Genomic DNA, 8,330 nt, shown 5'->3' with positions numbered 1-8,330 from the left:
TTTTTTTGTAGTGATGTGGTCTCACTATGTTGCCCAGACTGGTCTCAAACTCCTGAGCTCAAGTGATCCTCCCATCTTGTCCTTCCAAAGTGGTGATGTTACAGGCCCTGGCTGGCCCTTGCTCTCTCAGCCACCCCTCCTCCTTTTTGCTCCTATCCCAGATTTCTTCTTAGGGTTTCCTGCAAAGCCATCCAGTTTGATGCCCAGGCCCCGGGGGCTCAGCTTCCACCATTTGGGCCTCTCAAGGTTCTTTTGAAAATCAGAATAAGAAACGTTTCATCTCATTGCGTATATTTATTTCATTTGTGTTTTTCTTGGCTTTCTAAATTGCTGGGGGGATTTTTAAAAATCTTTTTGTTTTTTAACTAGAGAAACTAACAAAATATACACAGACTCTCAAATGACACTACGGGTACCTTCATGGCTTTGCCTCTAATTATTTATTATTACCTTATCCCTCTTCACAGGGGCAAACCCATGCTTTATGAAGCCTGATGCTTACACAATTCTGGGAGCCTTCCTTGAAAAAAAAATTTCAAAATTACAAATGCAAAATTAGGTACAAAAGGGAATATTTACAATGAGAAATCACCACAAATAGCAAGATTTAAACAGCTGATAGGCCGGGCGCGGTGGCTCAAGCCTGTAATCCCAGCACTTTGGGAGGCCGAGGTGGGCAGATCACGAGGTCAGGAGATCGAGACCATCCTGGCTAACACGGTGAAACCCCGTCTCTACTAAAAATACAAAAAAAAACTAGCCGGGCGAGGTGGCGGGCGCCTGTAGTCCCAGCTACTCGGGAGGCTGAGGCAGGAGAATGGCGGGAACCCGGGAGGCGGAGCTTGCAGTGAGCCGAGATCGCGCCACTGCACTCCAGCCTGGGTGACAGAGCAACACTCCGTCTCAAAAAATAAAAATAAAAATAAAAATAAACAGCTGATAAATTAAACAGTGCAAAATCCAGGGAAAAAAAATCATGGTTGATCAAAATTTCTTTCTTTTTTTTTTTTTTGAGATGGTGTCTTGCTCTGTTGCCCAGGCTGTAGTGCAGTGGTGCCATCTCGGCTCACTGCAATCTCCGCCTCCCAGGTTCAAGCGATTCTCCTGCCTCAGTCTCCTGAGTAGCTGAGACTACAGGCACGCGCCACCATGCCCAGATAATTTTTTGTATTTTTAGTAGAGATGGGGTTTCACCATTTAGCCGGTAGGTCTCTACCTCCTGACCTCGTGATCCGCCTGCCTCAGCCTCCCAAAGTGCTGGGATTACAGGCGCCACCTCGCCGGCCTTTTCTTATTAATAATTTAGAAACGTTTTTTCAGCCTCACAATTTGTGAGTAATATCAAGTACTTTTTTTTTTTTTTTTTTTTTTTTAGATGGAGTCTTTCTCTGTCCCCCAGGCTGGAGTGCAGTGGCACAATCTCAGCTCACTGCAATTTCTGCCTCCCGAGTTCAGGCGATTCTCCTGCCTCAGCCTCCTGAGTAGCTGGGATTACAGGCGCACACCACCACGACCAGCTAATTTTTTTTTTTTTTTTTTTTTTTGTATTTTTAGTAGCGATGGGGTTTCACCATGTTGGCCAGGCTGGTCTCGAACTCCTGACCTTGTTGTGATCCGCCCACCTCGGCCTCCCAAAGTGCTGGGATTACAGGCGTGAGCCACCGCGCCCGGCCAATAATCAAGTGCGTTTGTAAGATGATCAACTGGTCGCGCGCGGGGCACGTGGGGAGGGGAGATGCTGAGGAGCCGAGGCCACGGCCAGCTAGACGCCGGACTGTCCAGCGAGCACTGCAGCGGGAGCCGGCAGTCGGAGCAGCCCCGGAGCAGGAGCAAAAGCAGCAGCAGCAGCCGTCGCCGTTAGCGGAGCGTAGCCGAGCCGGCCATGGCGTTGTCGATGCCGCTGAACGAGCTGAAGGAGGAGAACACAGAGCCCCTCATTGAGCACCTCGTCAAAGCTGGCAGTGATGGTGAAAGCATAGGAAACTGCCCCTTTTCCCAGAGGCTCTTCATGATTCATTGACTCAAAGGAGTTGTATTTAGTGTCACAACTGTTGACCTGAAAAGGAAGCCTGCAGACCTTCAGAACTTAGCTCCCGGGACCCACCCACCATTTATAAGTTTCAACAGTGAAGTCAAAACGGATGTAAGTAAGATTGAGGAATTTCTTGAAGAAGTCTTATGCCCTCCCAAGTACTTAAAGCTTTCACCAAAACACCCAGAATCAAATACTGCTGGAATGGACATCTTTGCCAAATTCTCTGCATTTATCAAGAATTGAAGGCGTGAGGCTAATGAAGCACTGGAGAAGGATCTCCTAAAAACTCTGCAGAAACTGGATAAATATCTGAATTCTCCTCTCCCTGATGAAACTGATGAAAATAGTATAGAGGACATTAAGTTTTCTACACGTAAATTTCTGGATGGCAACGAAATGACATTAGCTAATTGCAACCTGCTGCCCAAACTGCATATTGTCAAGGTGGTGGCCAAAAAATATCACAACTTTGATATTCCAAAAGAGATGACTGGCATCTGGAGCTACCTAACTAATGCATACAGTAGGGATGAGTTCCTCAATACCTGTCCCAGTGATAAGGAGGTTGAAATAGCTTATAGTGATGCCAAAAGACCTACCAAGTAAAATCGCATTTATGAAAGAGATGTCTTCATGTCTTCCCCTAAGAATATGCTTTTCCTAACAGGCTACTCTTCTTCTTATAGCGTAGAAACTATATTTTGCATGAACATGCAGTTATTGAAAATTAGGATCAAGGATAGACAAGGTATAGTAGTTATCTTAAAATATACACTCCTTGACTCGGCGCGGTGGCTCATGCCTGTATCCCAGCACTTTGGGAGGCCGAAGCAGGCGGATCACCTGAGGTCAGGAGTTCAAGGCCAGCCTGGCCAACATGGTGAAACCCCATCTCTACTAAAAATACAAAAAAAAAAAAAAAAAATTAGCAGGATGCGGTGGCATGCGCCTGTAATCCCAGCTACTTGGGAGGCTGAGGCGGGAGAATCGCTTGAACCTGGGAGGTGGAGGTTGCTGTGAGCCGAGATCGTGCCACTGCACTCCAGCCTGGGTGACAGAGCGAGACTGCGTCTCAAAAAAAAAAATACACACACACACACACACACACACACACACACACACACACACACACTCCTAAGCAGTATTATTTTGAAATCCTTTTACCCCGCGTACCTCTGTACCTGGGTTCCCCTCTTTTTAATTTGGAGACACTCCACCACAAACTTTACACTTTAGAGGTAGCTTGCCATCTCTCAGGAGCCCTCACCATTATGTCCATTCACTGTGTGTAGATGGCAGAATTTTGAGGTGCAATGCGTGTTAGAATAGTAGCTACGACTTTATCAGGCAGCCCCAAACTGGTGCATAATGCATGGTACAAGGAATATTTATGTATTTTTTTGGATTTTTGTAATATTTAGTGCAGGGTGGAGAGCTAACAGAGGAAAGAGCTCCATTCTTCAAAATAGAGTGATGAAAATTCATTCTAAAACTCAAAGTATTTTCTTTTCTTTTGGGGGAAGGGGACGTAGTCTCACTCTGTCGCCCAGGCTGGAGTTGCAATAGCACGGTCTTGGCTCACTGCAACCTCCTCTTCCCGGGTTCAAGAGATTCTCCTGCCTCAGCCTCCCAAGTAGCTGGGATTACAGGCACCTGCCACTGCGCTCGACTAATTTTTGTGTTTTTAGTAGAGATGGTCTACTAGCCAGGCTGGTCTTGAACTCGTGACCTCATAATCCACCCGCCTCGGCCTCCCAAAGTGCTGGGATTACAGGCATGAGCCACTGCATCTGGCCCAACTCAAAGTATTTTCATTTGGGATATTTATTCTCTTGTTTTTTATTAACCCAGTGATTACACTTGGCTACGTTCGAGGAAGGCATGTCCATTGTAATTTTGATGATGACAGAATTATTTTTCTTTGTAGAAAGACAGATACTACTTTATCAGGGAAGTTAGTCAAATGAAATGGAAATTGGTTAAATGGACAAAAGCTACCTAGTTAAAAGGATGATCCGACAACATTCTTTAACCCCATTGTATGTGGAAAGAGCATAGCTTAAAATCTTGAGAAATTTGGGTCATAAAAGTTTTCATGGTAGACAGTTGATGCAGTATATAAATTGGCATAATGGAAATAATCTGATTTTATTTTTACAACTAACAAATCATTCCCCTTCATTTAAACACCTTTTGTATTTACTTCAATGAGGAGATTGGAGTCTGAATAGAAAGTCTTACTGTTTTCCAAGGGATTCTGAGAAATTTTTGTATTCAACAGTTGGAAAGTTCTCTACTATTCTAGTTGATAAAACTTCCCTTTTTTGATGTAGATGCAGATTTTCTATACAGTTCTATTGTCTTGTTTTACTAGGACTGTTAACTTTTGTCATAAAATTCAAATAAGATTTTATTTCTTGGTAATTTTGGCTTTCACAATTTGTCTTTAAATCCTTGAGCAAGATGTTTACAATTAAGAGATTTCTGACATTTATTCTTACACTAAGTGGATCAACTCTAGGATTAAGCACGTTAACTTTACTTCTGTTGTGTTTTGAATCTCTCCAGAGTTGCATGTAGATAGCATTTGTTTCTGTGCACTTAAACCTATTTAGAAAATATCTACAAAGTAAAAATGGAGAGGAAATAGACGTGTTTTTTCATGAAAATTTTGATGCAAATTTCATCAAGTTTAATGATTCACCAATTTCTTACATTAATTTGAATTAAGCATTTAATTCAAAGAGAGGGGAGCATTCATTATTGACATATATGGGCTTTTAAAAACTCCATCCTTTATAAATAGTCAAGGTTTGGGTCACACAAATTATATTTTCATCATGGAAAAAGTTCAATTTCTCAAGCCATAATGTTGAACGGAATTGGAGCATTTTCTTTAGAATTTCTTGAACAGGCAAATGAAAGCTTATTATAGCATGCACGTATTTTCTTTTCTCTTTGGAACATCAACACCAGTATATTGTTGGCAGCTATTGTATTAAAAAAAAAAAGTATATTTTCACTATCATAAAGGATTCTTTCCCCCCCTCATGAAAATAAACAACAATTTGGGGTAAAAAAAAAAAAAAAAAAAAAAAAAGATCAACTTTGAGACAACTGTCAAGTTTCTTTCATACATGGGCTGCAAGTTTTCAAGACTTTTGTGCAGTTACTAATATTAAATAGTCTTTGAGTTGATAACGCTCATAACTAGCTTATCCTCGGTGTTCTCCTTCTAATGTCTGTGGCATTGATTGGTGACTAAGCCCCATTTACCATGACTAAGACCAGGTAGCTTGTTCCCTTTGAGTGGGCAGATACATGGTAGTTTTACTTTAGACTCCTTTATGTCCCCAGAACTCAGGGATGATCCAAGGCTAGGGCTACTCTTGCTATCCTTACAGGACTCTGCATCCAAGTCTTTGCCTGGGAATAGGTCAGTTTCAGAGAGATTCCCACAGAGCAGGAGGGACAGACTACTTCTGAGCATGTTGTTAGGCACTGGTGTTTAAAATTTGGTCGAATATCCATGAGCAATAGCACATTATCAACAGTGATCATTTAATTCTCTCTTGTTCTCCCTAGCTACATTTTCTGCCTGTTGTCATAAAGATGAAGTGGGACCACCTACTTAGATTTTTAGTTATCATATTTTTATATTAAAAATAGTAACTCATTGTGGACTTTGCTCATTCCATTCAATCACAAAACCTTCTCTAGGGAACATATTATCAAAGGTCCCTCCTCTTTTATTTTAGTTTGGCCATTAGCCCGGAAAGTATTTCTACAGGTATGAAGCCTTTAACCGCTTGCCTATAGAACTTTAAAATTTGTAGCCCTGAAAATATTAAATAATATCAATTTATCCAGGAAAATTTATCTATGGTTTAAGATAAGTGTCCTAGTAAACAATGAGTATACTTATCAGCTATTTCTAGGGCAGGGAGAGTGGGGAGAGAGAGCAATGGGAAATATTATGAGGAAATGTAATATAATAAGGTTTTGCCCTAATGAAGCAGAACCAGGAAGTTAGAAAAAATTACAGTTTGAAAACTAAAGGACAGGTGTTAGAAAAGAGAAACCCAAACAAAGGAAGAAGAAAGACCTGGACTATATGGATTTTAATTTAAGGAGTTACACTGTGATAATAAACCTATTCTTTTAACTCAAAACTGTTTATTTCCTATCCCATTAACTAAGTGGAAGATCTCAAAAGGGGGCAGTCCTGTAGGCCAAATGTACCCTGGGAGCCAAGGTGCACCCTCTGGGTAGCTCGAGAGAGCGCAAGGCATCAGTTGGTGGTGAGCTTGACTTGAGAGTTGAGACTAAAACCACTGGTGGGGGTGTAATGTATAGCCTAAACCATATGACATTGTATTTGGCTGGATTTTCTTTTCTTCATTTTTTTTTATTGTAAAATACAGATAACTTAGAATTTACCATTTTAAGAGTACTATTCAGAGGCATTAAGTACATTTGCAATGTTGTCCAACTATCACCACTTTGCATTTCCAGAACCTTTTTCATCATCTCAAACAGAAATTCTGAACCCATAAAACAACTCCCTATTACCCTCTCCCCCTAGCCCCTGGTAGCCTCTATTCTACTTTCTGTCTCTATGAGTTTGACTACTCTAGGTACCTCATATAAGTGGAACCATACAATATGTGGCCTTTGTGACTGGCTTCTTTCACTTAGCATAGTGTTTTCAAGATTCATCCATGTTGTAGCATGTATCAGAGTTTCATTCCTTTCTAAGGCTGAATAATATTTCATTGTGTGTATACACCAAATTTTGTTTATCCATTCATTTGTTGATGGACATTTGGGTTGTTTGCACATTTTGGCTATTGTGAATAATGCTGCTATGAATGGTGGTGTACAAGTGTCTGTTACAGTCCCTGTTTTCCCTTCTTTGGGGTATATACCTAGGAGTGGAATTGCTGGGTCATATGGTAATTTTACGCTTTTTGAGGAACTGCCATGATTTCCACAGCAGCTGCACCATTTTACATTCCTGCCAGCAATGTAGGAGGGTTCCAATTTCTCCACATCCTGGCCGGTTATTATTATTATTTTTTTGGTTAATAGCCTTTCTTTTTTTTTTTTTTTTTTTTTTTTTGAGACGGAGTCTCGCTCTGTCGCCCAGGCTGGAGTGCAGTGGCCGGATCTCAGCTCACTGCAAGCTCCGCCTCCCGGGTTCACGCCATTCTCCGGCCTCAGCCTCCCGAGTAGCTGGGACTACAGGCGCCCGCCACCTCGCCCGGCTAGTTTTTTTTTTTTTTGTATTTCTTAATAGAGACGGGGTTTCACCGTGTTAGCCAGGATGGTCTCGATCTCCTGACCTCGTGATCCGCCCGTCTCGGCCTCCCAAAGTGCTGGGATTACAGGCTTGAGCCACCGCGCCCGGCCTGTTAATAGCCTTTCTAATGGGTGTGAAGTGGTATCTCATTATGGTTTTGATTTGCATATCCCTAATGACTATGATGTTAAGTGTCTTTTCATGTGTGTATTGGATATTTACATATATTCTTTGAAGAAATGGCTCTGCAAGTCCTTTGCCCATTTTTGACTTGGGTTTTGTGTTTTGCTGATGTTGAGTTGTAGGAGTTTTTCATATGTTCTGGATATTAATGCCATATCAAATATATTATTTGCAAATATTTTCTCCCATTCTGTAGGTTGCCTTTTCACTCTGTTGATAGTGTCTTTTGATGCACAAAAGGTTTTAATTTTGTTGAACTCCAATTTATCTATTTTTTCCACCTGTGCTATTGTCATATCCAAGAAATTATTGCCAAATCCAATCTTGTGAAACTTCCCCGTCACGGTATAGTTTTATCTCTTATGGTTAGGTTTTTTATTCATTTTCAGTTAATTTTTGTATGTTACATGAGGAAAAGATCCAACTCCATTGTTTTGCATATATATATGTATGTAATATATATTATATATGCATATAATATATATACACACACACACACCCAGTTTTCCCAGCACCATTTATTGAAGACTGTCCTTTCCCTCATTGAATGGTCATGGCACCCTTGTGGAAAATCAGATGACCATATATGTTAAGGGTTATTTATGAGCTCCTTATTCTATCCCATTGGCGTATATACCTGTCCTTCCTCAGTATAGTTTTATAGTAAGTTTTGAAATCAGTAAGTAGGAGCCCTCCCAACATTGTTCTCCTTTTTCAAGACTGTTTTGGCTAGCGGAGAGGTGGATAAGGAAACTCCTTATCTGTATGAATTTTAGCATCATCTTGTCATTTTCTGCAAAAAAAAAAAAA

The 8,330-nt window shown here is 41.1% G+C and overlaps 1 pseudogene across 1 annotated transcript; it reads left to right on the top strand.

The window, feature by feature from the left end:
• Positions 1 to 1,732: 1,732 nt before the first annotated feature.
• LOC112615937 lies at positions 1,733 to 2,641 on the top strand (annotated as a pseudogene). The gene has a single exon (XR_003117512.1). The product of XR_003117512.1 is annotated as a chloride intracellular channel protein 4 pseudogene (transcript).
• The last annotated feature ends 5,689 nt before the right edge of the window (positions 2,642 to 8,330 follow it).

The sequence above is a fragment of the Theropithecus gelada genome, chromosome X (assembly GCF_003255815.1).
Source record: "Theropithecus gelada isolate Dixy chromosome X, Tgel_1.0, whole genome shotgun sequence".
Taxonomy (NCBI): domain Eukaryota; kingdom Metazoa; phylum Chordata; class Mammalia; order Primates; family Cercopithecidae; genus Theropithecus; species Theropithecus gelada.
This window is presented reverse-complemented; position numbering and strand designations above follow the sequence as displayed.